At 40.0% G+C, this 7,498-nt stretch overlaps 1 pseudogene; it reads left to right on the top strand.

Annotated features, from left to right (window-relative positions):
* Positions 1 to 619: 619 nt before the first annotated feature.
* LOC129498128 (60 kDa heat shock protein, mitochondrial-like) lies at positions 620 to 7,132 on the top strand (annotated as a pseudogene).
* Positions 7,133 to 7,498: the final 366 nt, after the last annotated feature.

Genomic DNA, 7,498 nt, shown 5'->3' with positions numbered 1-7,498 from the left:
TCTTCCACAACCTGTGATTTATTTGGGCTGTAAATGGACAATATATATGAATAAGAATCCAGTTTCCTAGGTGTGTGGGATGCTAACAAAATAATTCATTTTTTCTCTCATCCTATTCAGAGTACTAAGTGAGGGTCTCTATGACTCTCAGGCAGAAAGAATCTAGAGGAGCAGCACATAAGTATCTCAGAGGGGAGGGGTATCTGGGCAGCTTAGTGAGTCAACCATCTTTCAGCTCAGGTCATGATCTCTGGGTCCTGGGATCCCAGTTGGGCTCCCTAGTTGGGCTCCCTAGTTGGCAGGGAGCCTGCTTCTCCCTCTCCCTCTGCCTCTGTCCCCCACTCATGCCTTCTCTCTCTCTCTCTCTCTCTCTCTCTCTCAAACAAATAACAAACAAACAAATAAACAAACAAACAATCTTAAAAAAGAATCAAATATCAAAGGGGGACTGCTGGGGAAGATGACAAAGTAGGAGGGCCCTATGGTCACCTTGTCCCATGGGTACAACTCAATAACACCTACATCAGTATAAATAACCCAGAAAACTACCAAAGACTGGCAGAACAGATTATCAACAGCTAAATATAGAGAAGAGGCCACATCAAAGAGGATAGAAAGGATGGCGATGTGGTCAGGAGCCAGAATAACCCACTGAGCTGTCCACGGGAATGAGAGATGCCACAGGCATGGAGAAGAGAGAGGAAGAGATCTCCATACCAGGCAGCCTAGGTACAGAGGAACCGCACTGCACTAGGAAGTCAGATCTCCACAGAATTTGGCTTTGAAAACTAGAGAGGCCAAATTTTGCAAGTTTTTATACTCAGCATGGCTTACCAATAGGAACTTTATTTTTTTATAGTTATTTAAATAGCAGTTAGTTAACATATAAAGTAATAATAGTTTCAGATATACAACATACTGATTCAACACTTACATACACCACCTGGTGCTTATCACAGTAAGTGTACCCTTTAATCCCCCTCCCTTATTTTACCTGTCTCCACAGGTAACCATCAGTTTGTTCTCTGTAGTTGAGTTTGTTTCTTGATTTGCATCTCTCCTTTTTTCCCCTTTGCTCATTTGTTTCTTAAATTCTACATATCTATTATATCTATCTTTCTCTTATTTCATTTAGCATAATGCTCTGTAGTTCCATCTATTTTGTTGCAAATAACAAGATTTCATTCTTTCCGATGGCTGAGTTATGTTCCATTGTATCTATATACCATCTCTTTATCCATTCATCAGTAATGGACATTTGGGCTCTTTCCATACTTTGACTATTGTTAATAATGCTACTACAAACATTAGGGTACATGTATCCCTTTGAATTAGTATTTTTGTATTATTTGGATAAGTACCTAGTAGTATAATTTCTGGGTCATAGGGTAGTTTTATTTTTAAATTTTTGGAGATTCCTCAAACAGTTAAAAATAGATCTGCCCTACGACCCAGCAATTGCACTGCTGGGGATTTACCCCAAAGATACAGATGCAATGAAACGCCAGGACACCTGCACCCCAATGTTTATAGCAGCAATGTCCACAATAGCCAAACTGTGGAAAGAGCCTCGCTGTCCATCGAAAGATGAATGGATAAAGAAGATGTGGTCTATGTATACAATGGAATATTACTCAGCCATTAGAAATGACAAATACCCACCATTTGCTTCAACATGGATGGAACTGGAGGGTATTATGCTGAGAGATATAAGTCAATCAGAGAAGGAAAAACATTATGTGTTCTCATTCATTTGGGGAATATAAATGATAGTGAAAGGGAATAGAAGGGAAGGGAGAAGAAATGGGTGGGAAATATCAGAAAGGGAGATAGAACATAAAGACTCCTAACTCTGGGAAATGAACCAGGGGTGGTGGAAGGGGAGGAGGGCAGGGAGTGGGGGTGAATGGGTGATGGACACTGAGGGGGGCACTTGACGGGATGAGCACTGGGTGTTATTCTGTATGTTGGTAAATTGAACACCAATAACAAATAAATTCATTATTAAAAAAAAAGAAACGACAAATACCCACCATTTGCTTCGACGTGGATGGAACTGGAGGGTATTATGCTGAGTGATATAAGTCAATCAGAGAAGGAAAAACATTATATAGTCTCATTCATTTGGGGAATATAAAAAATAGTGAAAGGGAATAAAGGGGAAAGGAGAAAAAATGAGTGGGAAATATCAGAAAGGGAGACAGAACATGAGAGACTCCTAACTCTGGGAAACGAACTAGGGGTGGTCGAACGGGAGGTGGGCGGGGGGTGGGGGTGACTGGGTGACGGGCACTGAGGGGGGCACTTGACAGGATGAGCACTGGGTGTTATTCTATATGTAGGCAAATTGAACACCAATAAAAAATAAAGTTATATAAAAATTTTTTTTGGGAAACCTACATACTGTTTTCCAGAGTGGCTACACCAGTTTGCATTTCCACCAATAGTGTAAGAGAATTCCCTTTCTCTGCATCCTCACAAACACTTATTGTTTCTTGTGTTGTCAGTTTTAGCCATTTTGACTGGTGTTAGGTATATCTCATTGTAGTTTTAGTATCTATTTCCCTGATGGATCAATGATGTTGAACATCTTTTCATGTGTCTGTTGGCCATCTGTATACCTTTTGTGGGAAAATATCTATTCATGTCCTTTGACAGTTTTTAAATTTCATTATTCGTTTTTTTGGGTATTGAGTTAGATAAGTTCTTTATAGTTCTTGGATACTAACCCTTTATCAGATATTTCATTTGCAAATATCTTCTCCTATTCCATACATTGCCTTTTAATTTTATTGATTGTTTTCTTCATGCTCAGGGGCACCTGAGTCAGTTAAGCATCCAACTCTTGATTTCAGCTCAGGTCATCATCTCAGGGCTGTGGGATTAAGCTCCATGTCAGGCTCTGCCTTCAGCAAGGAGTCTGCTTGGGATTCTTTCTCTCCCTCTCCATCTGTCTCTCCTCCCTTTATCTTTCTCTCTCTAATAAATAAATAAATCTTTAAAAAAATATCAGTGGGCTCAGGCCCTCACTCACCCCCAATGGCCTGTCTCTATACTCATGCCCTGCTACTGCCCCACAGAACTGCTTTGATTACCTGAAGTCCTTTACAAAATTAGATCAGTGTCCAGGGCACTCAGTTTTCCTTTTTTTTCTTTTTTTTTAATAAATTAATTTTTTATTGGTGTTCAATTTACCAACATACAGAATAACACCCAGTGCTCGTCCCATCAAGTGCCCCCTTCAGCGCCCGTCACCCATTCATCCCCACCCCCCACCCTCCTCCCCTTCCACCACCCCTAGTTCACCTCCCAGAGTTAGGAGTCTTTATGTTCTGTCTCCCTTTCTGATATTTCCCACACATTTCTTCTCCCTTCCCTTATATTCCCTTTCACCATTATTTATATTCCCCAAATGAATGAGAAAATACACTGTTTGTCCTCCGATTGACTTATTTCACTCAGCATAATACCCTCCAGTTCCATCCACGTCGAAGCAAATGGTGGGTATTTGTCATTTCTAATGGCTGAGTAATATTCCATCGTATACATAAACCACATCTTCTTTATCCATTCGTCTTTCCATGGACACCAGGGCTCCTTCCACAATTTGGCTATTGTGGACATTGCTGCTAGAAACATCGGGGTGCAGGTGTCCCGGTGTTTCATTGCATCTGAATCTTTGGGGTAAATCCCTAACAGTGCAATTGCTGGGTCGTAGGGCAGGTCTATTTTTAACTCTTTGAGGAACCTCCACACAGTTTTCCAGAGTGGCTGCACCAGTTCACATTCCCACCAACAGTGTAAGAGGGTTCAGGGTACTCAGTTTTCATCTCACTTGTGCTTATGACAAAGATATAAAATTTGGTGTTGATGCCAAAGGCTTACTGCTTCATGGTGTAGACGTTTTAGTCAATGCTGTAGCCGTCACTCTGGGGCTAAAAGGAAGAACAGTGATTATTGAACAGAACTGGCGGAGTCCCAAAGTAACAAAAGAAGGTGTGACCATTGCAAAATCAATTCACTTAAAAGATGAATATGAAAATATTGGCACTCAATTTCTTCAAGATTTTTTAATAAATTAATTTTTACTGGTGTTCAATTTACCAACATACAGAATAACACCCAATGCTCATCCCGTTAAGTGTCCCCCTCAGTGCCCGTCACCCATTCACTCCCACCCCCCGCCCTCCTCCCCTTCCACCACCCCTAGTTCATTTCCCAGAGTTAGAAGTCTTTATGTTCTGTCTCCCTTTCTGATATTTCTCACACATTTTTTCTCTCTTCCCTTATATTCCCTTTCACTATTATTCATATTCCCCAAATGAATGAGAACATACACTGTTTGTCCTTCTCTGATTGACTTACTTCACTCAGCATAATACCCTCCAGTTCCATCCACGTTGAAGCAAATGGTGGGTATTTGTCATTTCTAATGGCTGAGTAATATTCCATTGTATACATAAACCACATCTTCTTTATCCATTCATCCTTCGATGGGCACCGAGGCTCCTTCCACAGTTTGGCTATTGTGGACATTGCTGCTAGAAACATCGGGGTGCAGGTGTCCCGGCGTTTCATTGCATCTGAATCTTTGGGGTAAATCCCTAACAGTGCAATTGCTGGGTCATAGGGAAGATCTATTTTTAACTCTTTGAGGAACCTCCACACAGTTTTCCAGAGTGGCTGCACCAGTTCACATTCCCACCAACAGTGTAAGAGGGTTCCCTTTTCTCCGCATCCTCTCCAACATTTGTTGTTTCCTGCCTTGTTAATTTTCCACATTCTCACTGGTGTGAGGTGGTATCTCATTGTGGTTTTGATCTGTATTTCCCTGATCGCAAGTGATGCAGAGCATTTTCTCATGTGCTTGTTGGCCATGTCTATGTCTTCCTCTGTGAGATTTCTCTTCATGTCTTTTGCCCATTTCATGATTGGATTGTTTGTTTCTTTGGTGTTGAGTTTAATAAGTTCTTTATAGATTTTGGAAACTAGCCCTTTATCTGATATGTTATTTGCAAATATCTTCTCCCATTCTGTAGGTTGTCTTTGAGTTTTGTTGACTGTATCCTTTGCTGTGCAAAAGCTTCTTATCTTGATGAAGTCCCAATAGTTCATTTTTGCTTTTGTTTCTTTTGCTTTCGTGGATGTATCTTGCAAGAAGTTACTGTGGCCGAGTTCAAAAAGGGTGTTGCCTGTGTTCTCCTCTAGGATTTTGATGGACTCTTGTCTCACATTTAGATCTTTCATCCATTTTGAGTTTATCTTTGCGTATGGTGCAAGAGAGTGGTCTAGTTTCATTCTTCTGCATGTGGATGTCCAATTTTCCCAGCACCATTTATTGAAGAGACTGTCTTTCTTCCAGTGGATCGTCTTTCCTCCTTTATCGAATATTAGTTGACCGTAAAGTTCAGGGTCCACTTCTGGGTTCTCTATTCTGTTCCATTGATCTATGTGTCTGTTTTTGTGCCAGTACCACACTGTCTTGGTGACCACAGCTTTGTAGTACAACCTGAAGTCTGGCATTGTGATGAAGATGTTGTTAATAGCACAAATGGAGAAGCTGGGTATGGCATTACTGCTATTGTCTTGCCACACTGTATTGCCAAGGAGGGCTTTGAGAAGATTAGCAAAGGTGCTAATCCTGTGGAAATCAGGAGAGTTGTAATGTTAGCTGTTGATGATGAAATTGCTGAACTTAAAAAGCAGTCTAAACTTGTGACAACCCTGAAGAAATCGCTAAAGTTGCTATGATTTTTGCAAATTGAGGCAAAGAAATTGGTAGCATTACTTCTGATGCAAAGTAAAAAGTTTGGAAGAAAGGGTGTCATGACGTTAAAAGATTGGAAAATACTAAATAAATTAGAAATTATTGAAGGCATGAAGTTTGATTGAGGTTACATTTTCTCATACTATTTTAATACATAAAAGGGTCAGAAATGTGAATTCTAAGATGCCTACATTCTGCTGAGTGAAAAGCAAATTTCTAGTGTCCAATCTATTGTATCTTTTCTTGAATTGCCAATGCTCACTGTAAATCCTTGGGCATAATTGCTGAATAAGTTGATGGAGAAGCTCTGAGTATGTTCATTTTGAATAGGCTTAAAGTTGGTCTTCAGACTGTAGCAGTCATTGCTAACAAGGGTTTTTTTTTAAAGATTTTATTTATTTATTCATGAGAGACACACACACACAGAGGCAGAGACACAGGCAGAGGGAGAAGCAGGCTCCATGCAGGGAGCCCGATGTGGGACTTGATCCGGGGACTCCAGGATCATGCCCTGCCGAAGGCAGGTGCTAAACTGCTGAACCACCCAGGGATCCCCATTAACAAGGTTTTGATAACAATAGAAAGAACCAGTTGAAAGAGATGGCTATTGCTACTGGTTGGCGCAATGTTTGGAGAAGTATTGACTCTAAATCTCAAAGATGTTCAGTCTCACAACTTATGAAAAGTTGGAGAGGTCATTGTGACCAAAGATGCTGCCATGCTATTAAAAGGAAAAGATGACATGTCTCAAAGTGAAAAACATATTCAAGAAATCATTGAACAACTAGATATCACAACTAGTGAATATGAAAAGGAAAAGCTGAATGCACATCTAGCAAAACTCTCAGATGGAGTAGCTGTGCTGAAAATTGATGGGACAGTGAAGTGAATGAGAAGAGAGAGTTTTAAATGCCCTCAATGCTATATGAGCTCCTGTTGAAGAATGTATTGTTCTGGGAGTTGTGCCCTGATTCAGTGCATTTCAGCCTTGGATTCAATAATTTCAGCTAATGAAGGTAGAAAAATTAGTATAGATTTTATTGTAACACTCAGAATTCCTGCAATGACCATTCCTAAGAACACAAGTGCTGAAAAATCACTGATAGTTGAGAAAATTATGCGGAGTTCCCCAGAAGTTGGTTATGATGTTATGCTTGGTGATTTTGTGAATATGTTGGAAAAAGGAATCATTGATCCCGCTAAGGTTTTACGAACTGCTTAATTGGATTCTCCTGGAATGGCCTGTTAGTCATAGGAGAAATGGTGGTCACCAAAATTCCTAAAGAAGAGAAGGACCCTGGAAAGGGTGGAATTGGTAGAATGGGAGGCATTATAGGAGGTGGCATGTTCCAATTCCTAGAATAGTGCTTTACTATTATTAATGAACTGTGAGAGGAAGCTCAAGAGAGTGGTCCTCAGTAATAACTGCAGAGAAGTCAGTTGAAGTAAATGACTGAAGAAAAGCCTGGCTAATGTTTAAGAAAATTACTATAATCATCAGTTGATGGTTTCACTTGTCAACATATAATGGTTTACTACGGTCATTGTCCATGCCTACAAATAATTTATTTTGTATTTTTGAATGAAAAAGACATTTGTGCATTCTTGATAACTGAATTCAAGAGCCATGTACCAGTGTACTATTTTCAAATTAAATCACTGAGGCATTTTTACCACTATTCTGTTAAAATCAAGATTTTAGTACTTGTCATCACCAGATGAAAAGTTATG

This window comes from Nyctereutes procyonoides, unplaced genomic scaffold (assembly GCF_905146905.1).
Source record: "Nyctereutes procyonoides isolate TBG_1078 unplaced genomic scaffold, NYPRO_anot_genome, whole genome shotgun sequence".
NCBI classification, from domain to species: Eukaryota; Metazoa; Chordata; class Mammalia; order Carnivora; family Canidae; genus Nyctereutes; species Nyctereutes procyonoides.
The sequence above is the reverse complement of the archived record's forward strand: the minus strand, read 5'-3'. Positions and strand labels throughout refer to the sequence as shown.